This window comes from Lotus japonicus, chromosome 1 (genome assembly GCF_012489685.1).
Source record: "Lotus japonicus ecotype B-129 chromosome 1, LjGifu_v1.2".
NCBI lineage: Eukaryota > Viridiplantae > Streptophyta > Magnoliopsida > Fabales > Fabaceae > Lotus > Lotus japonicus.
The window spans coordinates 101,834,064-101,845,794 of NC_080041.1; the positions used below are offsets into that span (position 1 = coordinate 101,834,064).

Here is an 11,731-nt window from a genome sequence, read left to right on the forward strand (position 1 = left end):
GGACTGTTCTTGATTCCTGCATTTTTAATGGCACCCTTGATCTGTTAGGAGGATAATTCTATGTTGGATAAATCTAGATAAAGAATTCCATGTTTAATCGTATTGTCCATCAGTTAGGAGTACCACTAATTTGGGTGAGAATAGTCCATCATATTATCCTTTGTAGCTTTCAAGGGTTTGTATTCTCATTGCAAGCATGTCTAATGTTTATGTCTATTTCCACAAACAAATTTTCCTGGTGCACATGGTTTTGGTTGAAGGATGGAAGGGATTCACAATCCAAATACACCTCAACCTATGAGATATAAGAAGAGTAGAGAAAAAAGAGATATATAATAAATTATTTTGTAAAGAGAAATAAAAAGAGAAGTGATTGAAAATGATATCTTCCTTGCCCTTTGTCTTGGTTTTTAGAGACACTTAATTGACACTTTGTTTTTATTCTTTATTGATCAGAGGTATATATATTGTTTTAAAGTGTATGTATGAGATATGATTTGAGAACAAGCTTCAGCCCGTCAAATTATCAACAAAAAAAAAAGTGTATGTATGAGATATGATTTGAAAAAAAAGATATATGGTAATCAATTTTTTGTGGATTGGGCCATGGATTTTTTTTAAGGCTCGATTAGTTTTGTATGTCCCTTAATATTCATTTGGTTTGTTTAATTAAATATAAAGTGGTATAAAAATTAGAGTTTTCTTATAATATTGGGTATGTAACTAAAGTACTAAACCCTAAAGTAAGTCTGATTTCGTTATAATATCGGGCCAAAGCCTTTTTTTTTTGCAAACAAGCTGTAAAAGCAAAAGCGGTAGAGCAAAAAGCCATTGAGAATGTTGCCTCACATGAAAAAGGTAGAAGTCTCAGTTTCAGATTCAAATGATACTGACAGTTGAGGAGTTTGCATCTCTAAGTGGAAAAATCAAGGAATCTGAAAATTTGTTTGAGACGACATAAGCAGCTTCAATGGTTCAGGTGGAAGTAATCAACGCAAGGAAGAAATAAAGGCTGCAACATACTTGGCTTTGAGGAATGCATGCAGAGATAGCAGATTCTAAAATGCTAATTTCTCACAACTTTTTTCGCTTTTACTTGCGCAATTGTTGGAGTTTGATGAGTCAAAGACCTGCAAATTAATCCCAAGAAGATGTTATGCTAAAAGTCAGCTTTCCCAATACCAATACTTCTGAGTCACAAGAGATATTTTTTATATTTGGGAATGACTTTTTAAGCTAACTTATTTAGCAGCCCACCTATGTAACAGGTTGTGATTAAATGAAATGTGTTCATGTTTTTTTTCATATTGCAATTTTGATTTTACTTTTTGACGGCTGAATCTACGTTTTTATAGCAAAATTTTCAATGGTAATTGTTTATTGGTAAAATATATTATAGGTGTCTAGGTTTCCTACTTTTCTAATCGAGTCCTCCTGTGTATTGGTTGTCTGAATATAAAAGGTCAATGTGGGTTATCTTTGCACTCCCATAATTCAGTTGTTGCTTGGTCCAAAATTTTGTATACAGTAGCAAACTGATTTTCCATTTCCTCCTCAATTAAGTGTTTCATTTTGGGTTGCGGGCTTGCAGCTGATTTCCTGACCATTTTCTTCTCTCTCTTTTTTTTTTCTTGGTTTTTTGTTTTTGGGGTATGATTCACTGGATGTTATTAGTTTAAGAAAAAAAGATCACCTTTTTCTTGGCGAAGTCTGAACGGTAGAGAGCATTTTCAAGACAATGTGGTGTGACGACCGTTGATTTGCAAAGGACTCTAGAGATGGAGAAAGTTAGCTTCATTGATTTTTATATATGTATGTTTTTACATACTTTTGGCCATGGTATTTTCTACATGTCATGGTATTTTAGAGTTGATATTATTTAGCTTTGGAATTTAATATGAAGTGAAAGTTAGTTTTTTCTTCGAATGTTAGCCGAAGTGGTAGGACTAATTTGACGTAGGGGATCAAAAGGGTTAAGTGTGAACGGTACAGGGTTCGAAGCTTGTGGATGAAACATTGTTACAAATAGATCTATTAAGAGTATATTTTTTATTTACTTTGAAGATTGGAATCTATTTCTTATTATATGTCATAGTATTTTAGAGTTGATATTATTTAGCTTTGGAATTCAATATGAATTGAAAGTTAGGTTTTTCTTCGAATGTTAGCTGAAGTGATAGGACTAATTTGACGTAGGGGATCGGAATGGTTAAGTGTGAACGATACATGGTTCGAAGCTTGTAGATGAAACACTGTTACAAATAGATCTATTAAGAGTATATTTTTTATTCACTTTGAAGATTGTAATATATTTCTTATTATATGTCATAGTATTTTAGAGTTGATATTATTTAGCTTTGGTTAATATGAATTGAAAGTTAGGTTTTTCTTCGAATGTTAGCCGAAGTGATAGGACTAATTTCGCGTAGGGGGTGGGAAGGGTTAAGTGTGAAGGGGACAGGGTTCGAAGCTTGTGAATGTGAGTAAGTTATTTGTAAAGCTAGGCTATCATTTGAACTTATTAGATTGAAATAGTTTAACTATTATTTTTAAGGATATTTTTGATTCATTTTGAAGATTGGAATAGTTTAACTATTATGTCTTACTATTTTTGAGTTGATATTATTTAGCTTTGGAGTTCAAATTTGAAGTAAAAGTTAGGGTTTTTTTGGGAATGTTAGCCGAAATGATACAACTAATTTCGCGTAGGGGATGAGAAGGGTTAAGCGTGAAGGGGACAGGGTTCAAAGCTTGTGGATGTGAGTAAGTTATTTGTAAAGCTAGGTTATCATTTGAACTTATTAAATTGAAATAGTTTAACTATTATTTTTAAGGATATTTTTGATTCATTATGAAGATTGGAATATATTTCCTGTTATATGTCTTAGTATTTTAGAGTCAATATTATTTAGCTTTGGTGTTCAAATTTGAAGTGAAAGTTAGGGTTCTTTGGGAATTTTAGCCGAAGTGATAGGACTAATTTGACGTAGGGGATCGAAAGGGTTGAGTGTGAATGGTGTATGGTTCGAAGCTTGTGGATGAAACACTGTTACAAATAGATCTATTAAGAGTATATTTTAGATTCACTTTGAAAATTGTAATATATTTCTTATTATATGTCATAGTATTTTAGAGTTGATATTATTTAACTTTGGAATTCAATATGAAGTGAAAGTTAGGTTTTTCTTCGAATGTTAGCCGAAGTGATATGACTAATTTGACGTAGGGGATTAGAAGGGTTAAGTGTGAATGGTACAGGGTTCGAAACTTGTGAATGAATTATGTATTAACATTATTTGATAACTAGGATATTTCTAAAAAAAATGTAAGATAGTTGTTTTACATGAATGTTGTGATGGTCCACTTATTTCATGTGGATTGAGTGGGGCATATTTTTTTCATTTTTCCTAATTGTGTAGAGTTTTTTTATGAAACTTGTGTTTTTTTTTTGGGTAAGTATGTTATTTTTTTTGTTAACTAGAAATTAGCTTTGTGGGCCAATTAATTTTCTAAAACTCTGGGCGGCCCAATATTTTTTGTTGAATGAGGAAATTTACTTTTTTTGTTAAATGTTAGTGCAAGTTGATGATCTTTGTTTTTCTTTTCCCAGAGACGTGAATTTGTCATAATAAAATTAATTTTCTATTCTCTCCCTTTTAGTTTGGATTCACTTTCTCTGCTTTCCTTTTCAGCCTTCCATTGTTTGTGATCTGAGCCTTGTTTCGTTTCCTGTTCAACAATGGACAAATTTGTGTTCGTCCCACTTTGTGCAGCAGTTAGGCTTCGCGTCAGCGTCGTAGTTGCTGCTAATTGCCGAACATGGAGAAGAGACGTCCAGCTCTGTCTCTTTGTATATCTTCTATCATGTGACAAGTAGGTATTTGACAGATTTTATTTTCTAATCTTTCTTCTTTGTGCATTCAGGTAAGATATTTACTTATGTATGTACTAATTAGTAGTACAAAAGTAACAACAATAATGATTTTCATGTACCCCCCAACTGCTCTCAAAGGTAATCATACTTGAGAGTAGATTAAAATATTTTTTTCACTTGATCATCATTTGTTTACATGACTAGCGTGGGGCAATTTTCTTGTGTAAGTAGGCCAATTGCTTGAGTCAATTTGTACAAGAAAATTAGTACTTTCTGTTTTTTTAAATGTGTATTTGACACTGAAATTTCTTTCTGAATATATGTATATTGTTGACCATACCCTGTTGTGAAGAGATTTTCATCATTTTCACTCTGAGGCTTCGTATATTTATAACAGAAACTTTAACATTGTAATTGTGTTCAAGTTATTTTGACAAAGATAAATGAAAATACAACTTTTGTTATAGATATTAATGTTTATAATTAGTCGTTAATGTCTATGTTTCGGTTAAGCCATATTTTGTATTGTGATTAGTAAAAGTTACAATAATTGGTACGTGATTTAAATAGATGAAGTTAAATAAATTGATTGAATAAATATGATAAATTGAAGAACTGCTCGTCCGTGCATCGCACGAAGACGGGTTAAAATCTAAGTATGATTGAATAGAACGATAGAAATAGAGAAAAAAGAAATTCTTAATGTAAACACACAGTGAAAATCGATGCAGAGATTAAAATAGAAAGAAGCAATGAATAACATGTTATAAATATATTAAGGAGTGACAGATAAGGAGAAAAATTGAATGTTTGCATTATTTATGTACGGGAAAATAATTTATCCTCCTACTAATCCTCGTACATACTAAATGAGACAAGAAGTTATTGCATTTGGTATCTTGGAAATGTGAAGTACATTTAATTATTTCTCAATTTAGCATGTAAGAGAATTTATAGGAGGATAGAGTGGGAGGATATAGCAATGCTCGTATGTAAATGTTAAATAAGTTATAAGATTGATATATTAATTATTGTCTAACTTACCAATAGTAATCGTTGTGAAAACCATCACCGCCAGCAACTTCTTATATCGTACAAAACTTTCTAGAACATGACTAATGGTGGGATTCAAAGCAATGCAAGCACATTACACACTCTCTGTGTTGGCCATGTGTGACAAGATGAAGTTGGCATTAGGCTGCCGCAGCATGAAATTAAATCCAGAATCCAAGGAGAAACATATAATAGTAAATATCAAGATGCAAGTCTCAAGCAGCCATTTTATAAGAATAAATTCATCAATGATGCTGGCATTGGCTGGATATATTTGGCTATTTTGTATTGAAGATACTCATTCTGGAATTTTTTTCTAGCTAGGGTTAAATATATTTTTCCTCTGAAATAATGATCGAATTATTAATTTTGGTCTTCATTTATGAAAATGATCAGGTTTTAGTCTCTCTATCCATTTAAGTATGCATTTTGTGGCGATTTTTGTGGATTTGTGGCAGTTTCAATTGCCACTAACACGTACACTTTGAGGCTGTTTTGTGCATTAGGCTATTCAAACCATCACAAAATGCACCACGTCAACACTAAAATAGATAAAAGGATTAAAACCTGATCATTTATATAAATGGAGATTAAAATCAATGAAAAATTAAAGGGATTAAAATAAAAAAATTCACTATTTTAAAGGGACAAAAGCATATTTAACCTTTTTATATTTGTTTATCTCTCAACCTATTTAGAAAATTGTAATAATTTATCAACAAATAATTTTCTTAGAAATTGAAATTTTCTTATTACTTTTATTAGGTTCTAGCTTCCTTATTACTATATACACCAACAAATAATCTCATTCTGTAATTTTGGAATATAATACATATATGATCACTACTACAGTATTTTATTGCTCATTTATGATAATGAAAGTTCTTTAAATTGATCGAGATGGAGAAACTTCTAACCTCATCCTCAAATATGCATGGTAAACAAACAAGGCTTATACATGTGATTGACAGAACAGATTCTAAATTCTCATATTTGTTATAGAAGAAATTTCAAGTTCATACAATAAATTAACAAAGGGGCCCATAATCCCGATCTCATACATATACAAATAAAAGAAAAAAAAAATTATAGTTTGTAATAAAAAAAATTAGAAACTAGTTTTTTTTTTTACACCGGAAAGATAAATTGCAGCTTTCAGGGATTAATTCCTGAACTTTCCCCACCCAACCCACATGTCGCTTAGCTTTAACATTTGTTTATTAAATATGTAAACTTTTTTTCGAAAATTTATGTAAAAGAAAAAATTATTTACCTGAATATCTATTTTTTTTCAAAAAACATTTTATTATCAGTAATGATACACAAATTACCACCGATCGGTATACGTATTTACGACTGTTCTTAACTATTGTTAAATGTCAAATGTTAAAAAAACTTAGATTTTATACTGTTGGGATTGGTTCATTATCTTATCAATTATTTGAATTTAATTTAAGGGGATTGTGATATGGGGTTAGAGGAATTCTATCTTATCTTATAGGTTTAGATAAGACTATATCTTATCTTATAGGTTTAAATAAGACTCTATCTTATTTAATGGGTTTAGATAAGATTATATCTTATCTTATGGGTTTATATAAGATGTTTAGATTATCTTATCTTGTAATACTAGAGTTAGTAGTGTCCTATAAATAGATATAGTTCATAACCCTAATGTAAGTACTTCATAACACATTGAATGAAATGAGCTATAGCTACTCTCACTACCAGAAAACAGTCATTTAGCGACGGACCAAATCGGTCGCTAAATGGGCTAAATCGGTCGCTAAAACCGTTAGCGACCGATTTTGCGACTGATTTTTGCTGGTTGGTATTTCACTCGTCGCTAAATGTTGCGACCGATTTAGCGACCGATATAGCGACGGACTTGTAGCAACCGATGTAGCGACGAAATTTAGCGACTGATTTAGCGACAGAATTTAGCGACTGCATTAGCGACGGAATTTAGCGACTGCATTAGCGACAGAATTTAGCGACGGAATATAGCGACGGAATTAGCGACGGTTTCAGCTATAATATAGCGACGGAATTAGCGACAGATTTAAAAAGTTAGTGATGAGTTCAGTGACGGTAATAAATATAAAATTAACAAAAATAATCAGTTTTGTGACAGATTTTTTTAGTGTTAAAAATATGAATATAACCATAATCATCATTGAATCATCACAAAACACACAATCTTAACATATCCACCTAAATTCATCACTGAATCATCACAAAAAGTATACCATTAACTACTTAAACTAGTCTAGTAGATCACTATTACATTAAACATAGTCTATTACATTAAATATAGAAACAAAGCTTGACAAAGTTTTCATGGAAAAGCACCAAGATCCTCCTCATTCTCTGACTCATCAGTTTCTAACTCCTCTTGATTTGGGGTTGGCATTGGTGGTTGTTGCATCCTTTCTTCCATCATTTGTTTTACCATTCTTTTAGTCTCCTCCATAATTGTGTTTCTCAATTGATCAAATTCTGATCTTCTTACCCATTCAGATGATGAAGAACATGAGCCATGATATTGTTTATTGATAACAGTGGACTCCAATCCCAACCCATATATTCTACCCTTTTTCATGCCAGCCACATCACGCCACACATCTAGCTCATTTGGCGGAGGAAGATTTTGCTCAGATGCTATTTGCGTCCTATCTTCCATTTCACGCACATATGCACCCTGTTAGCAAGAATTAGTTACAATAAAATCAACCATGAATTCTCTTTTACAATACCTAACCTACATTTACCATAATTTCAAGCACAACCTTGTATGAGAAACAAAGACAAAAACACTAAAAATGTCACAAGAGCCCAACCAATCCATAAATATTTGTCCTATAGACTAGTCTAATGCAATTCATGTATACTAAATTAAAGAAGAGTTTAGCATATCATACATCTACATGCTCTGATTTCTTGTCCACAAATGTACCATCCTTGCGTTGATGTGTAGAGCGAAAAAAGTCTAGTGGAGAAGGGTTGAATCCATTTTTCTTCATCTAAAACAAGTACCAAAAAATTAGGACAATATCATTTATATCTAAATTAAGAGAATACACTACAAGAGAAGAATCTTTACCAAATTGTCTCTATGTTGAGATGTTGTGATAGAGCCACCAATGTGAAGGGTCCCTCCAAATCCTTCACGATCAGATGCCCGATTTGCCTTTGCTTTGACACTTTTCTCCTTGAACTTCGGAGTTTCCCAATGCTCACATAGCCCATTCCATACATGATCTCCAAGCCACCTTGGCTTCTTCTTATCTCTATGAGCCTTACTCAAACTATCTTTCATCAGTTTTTTACCTCGAGATTCAAAGTTATTTCTAGCCCATATAGCATCAGGTGGACAAACAAAGTATTTCTTCTACAATAAATACAAGTAAAGTTAGATAAAATTGCATACATAGTGATAGTAGATCAAACTTGATAATTTACATTGAAATATACCATGAACTCTCCAAACATCATAGTTCTCCTATTTTCTGGTATCTTCCTCCATGTTGGGCATGGTTCATTATAATAACTTCGAAAGATATCAGTGATGGCATTAGCAGCAGGATGCGAAGGTAAAAACCTAAAAACACGACATGTAAACAATTAAAGGTATACTAAAAGTACTCAAAATAACTTATACAAAATAATGCATACCCTTCGCCATCAAGGTTGAATGTAGGTTTGCAATCATTTGATTCATTTTCAGATGGTGAGACATTGGTGGAATCTTGTACATTGGTGGAAGGAGTTGATTGAGTTGGTGAGACATTAGTGCAATCTTGTACCACATTAGGAGTTGGTGGGACATTGGTGGAAGGAGTTGATTGAGTTGGTGGGACATATGTAGAAGAAGTTGATTGACTTGGTGGGACATGAGTATTCATTCTCATCCTCATCCTCATCCTCATCCTCATCCTCATCCTCATCCTCATCCACTTCCTCATATAAAGCTTCATCATCTCTCAAGTGACCATCTAGCTCTTCATTTGAAACCGGGTCCACATGAGTTGTTGTATCTTGAAATGCAACCTCCAATGCATACCGATCATCAACTGTACCCATTGGTTTGGTTTTAGTAACAACCCACCAATCAACCTTTTCTTTTATGTGTTTTGGGTAAGGCATGTAGTACACTTGAATCGCATTTGTTGCAAATATGAAAGGGTCATATTTTGAATACCTTCTAGAACGATGAACCTCCACAATGTCATATTCTTTATTAACCTTCATCCCACGATTGATGACAGAATCAAACCATTCACAGTTAAATAACACTAATTGTTTGATTGGTTCACCTGGGTACTCTAGCCGCAAAATCTCTTTAAGAACACCATAATAATAGTGTTCATCCTCTTCATCATCACCCTCAACACAAACTCCAGAATTGATGGTTTTCTTATTGACAGTCCACTCTTCTGTATGAAACTTAAAACCATTGACAAAGTAAATAGGCCAAGTCTCCACCTTTTTCTTAGGACCCCATGCTAAGTGGTGTAATAACTGATCTAGATGCTTACCATCAAAGTATTTCCATGCTTTTCCATCTGATGGATGACATATCACTCCTGGGTGTCGTTTATTTTCATAATGCCACCTCATGTGTGGAGCAGAACTCATTGAAGCATACAATCTCTTAAGCCTGGGAATGAGGGGTAAATAGTGCATTCTCTTCACAGGAACTTCTTTGTAATTATCTCTACCAACCTTTTTTCTATGATAACGAGATCCGCCACAAAACTTGCAATGCTTTAATTTCATATCTTCATCAGTGTAGAACAACATACAACCTTTGTCGCAACAATCTATTTTTTTTGCTGTAAGACCAAGCTTGGACACTATCTTCTTTGCCCTATAATAATCTTCAGGAATAACATTACCTTCAGGATGTGTCTCTTTCATGAGAGCCATATACTCATTGAAAGATCGTTGGGAAATGTTTCCATCTGATTTGATTGTCAATAATCTAACAGCAGTAGACAATTCTGTATGATTAGTACAACCTGGCCACAATGGCTTTTGGGCTGCATGTAGTAAATCATAAAACTCTTGAGCATCTTTATTTGGAGACTCCTCTATTTGTTGATTAGGATGCATTCTAAATTGTGGATCAAACGCATCGTAAACCATGTTTTCAAATCTATTACCCTCTTGTGCAGTGCCACTAGTACTTGGACAAGTATTAAATGGTGTGCATAAAGTTGGATCACTTTCTCCATGACATGTCCAATACCAATAATCTAATATAAATCCCCACCTACAAAGATGAACTTCAACCTCTATGGGATCTAAGTACTTGAGATTTCTACATCTAGTGCAAGGACATCTAATCTCTCCACTAGTCAAGTCTGCTGATTTTTGGCATGCAAGAGCAATAAATTCATTTAGTCCATTCAAAAATGCACTTGTATGCTCCCTTTGGCTAGGTATGGTTCTATTATACATCCAACTGCGAATTTGACGGATGTCCATATTCTGTCATATAATCAAGCATTGAATATTATATACAACATATTTACACTCCAACTAACAACCATTGATGACATTAGTTCATACAACATTCAATCCATGACAACACAAACAAACTAGCATTAAACATCCAATGTTAAGAAATTAAATAACATACCTTAGGCAAAAGATCAAAGTATTTGACTTAAGAGCATCAACAAGTGACCACCAAAAACCTGTAAACACTTATATTAGTTTTTTTTATAAGCCCCAAAAACCAGATTAGTGAAATTTTACTGCAGTCACTTTACCACTTGATACATATTCAGGGGTTACCTTTAAGAGGGGAAAAATAAATTATTAGTACAATTTTCTCTTACTGAAATTAGTGAATTATGTTGTACCTTCTTGCAGCAAAAAAACCAGCAACCAAGATGCTATAACAACTCTACATTCCACACAAGCCTGTTACAAACAATCAAGGCAATAAATAGGAGTTACTTGCCATTCGAACATGGAGAAATAGGATTTACTTTTTTTTTATCAGCGAAAGAACAAATTCATTGAAAGGAAGTACAAGGGTACTTCAATCCCAAATACAAAGGGGAGAAAAAACAAAAAGAGAAAAAACCGACCAAGTTGTACAGACAGGGGAACTAGTGCAGCAAAAAACAAAAGAAAGCATGTACATGTACATGTATGTACATACATTGTACATGTATGTACATACATGTGACTTGAGTAGTCCTATGATTTTCCAGAGTTTAATTGCATGAAAACTCATTATATTTGACAAAGTGTGTTTTTGCAGAATAACACTCTAGCTCAGTGAAAACATGATAAATTTGTTTTGGTTTTTATAACTAATCTTAAAGTTGGCATGCTTTTTACTGAAAACTAAAGAAAAAGAGAGGTGTTGAGAACTGATAGCTTTTTTTTTTTTGATAAGCAAAGTATATTGATAAAAATAGCTAGCACAAGGGGTGCTAGACCCTAGAACAAAAAGAAAAAGAAAAACAGAGCAAAGGAACTAACCAAAAGTGTTCCAAAAGAAAAGAATCCTAAAGCAAACACTAACTCAGTCCCTTGACAGCGAGCAACAGGGGTAACCAAGATTGCTGGTAGCTACAAGGCTTAGACACATAATAATATCAAGTATAAGATTTAGCTACAAAGCCCCAATCAATCCAAACAGTACAGCAAATAGGAAGAGGGCCTAAACATAGTAGAATTACCGCATTCCCAAGCAAAGGAGAGCATTTGAAGACCATTCAAAAGGGGAGTAAGAGAACCATGGAGTGAGCTTTATTTGGCTAAGCACAATCTGTTACATTTGGT

At 33.2% G+C, this 11,731-nt stretch overlaps 1 long non-coding RNA gene across 1 annotated transcript; it reads right to left on the minus strand.

Moving 5' to 3' along the window:
* Window positions 1–10,459: 10,459 nt before the first annotated feature.
* LOC130728506 (uncharacterized) lies at window positions 10,460–10,850 on the minus strand. Its single transcript, XR_009015696.1, has 2 exons — window positions 10,798–10,850; window positions 10,460–10,629 (listed from the first exon to the last, which is right to left on the minus strand). It is a non-coding gene; the product is annotated as an uncharacterized LOC130728506 (long non-coding RNA).
* Window positions 10,851–11,731: the final 881 nt, after the last annotated feature.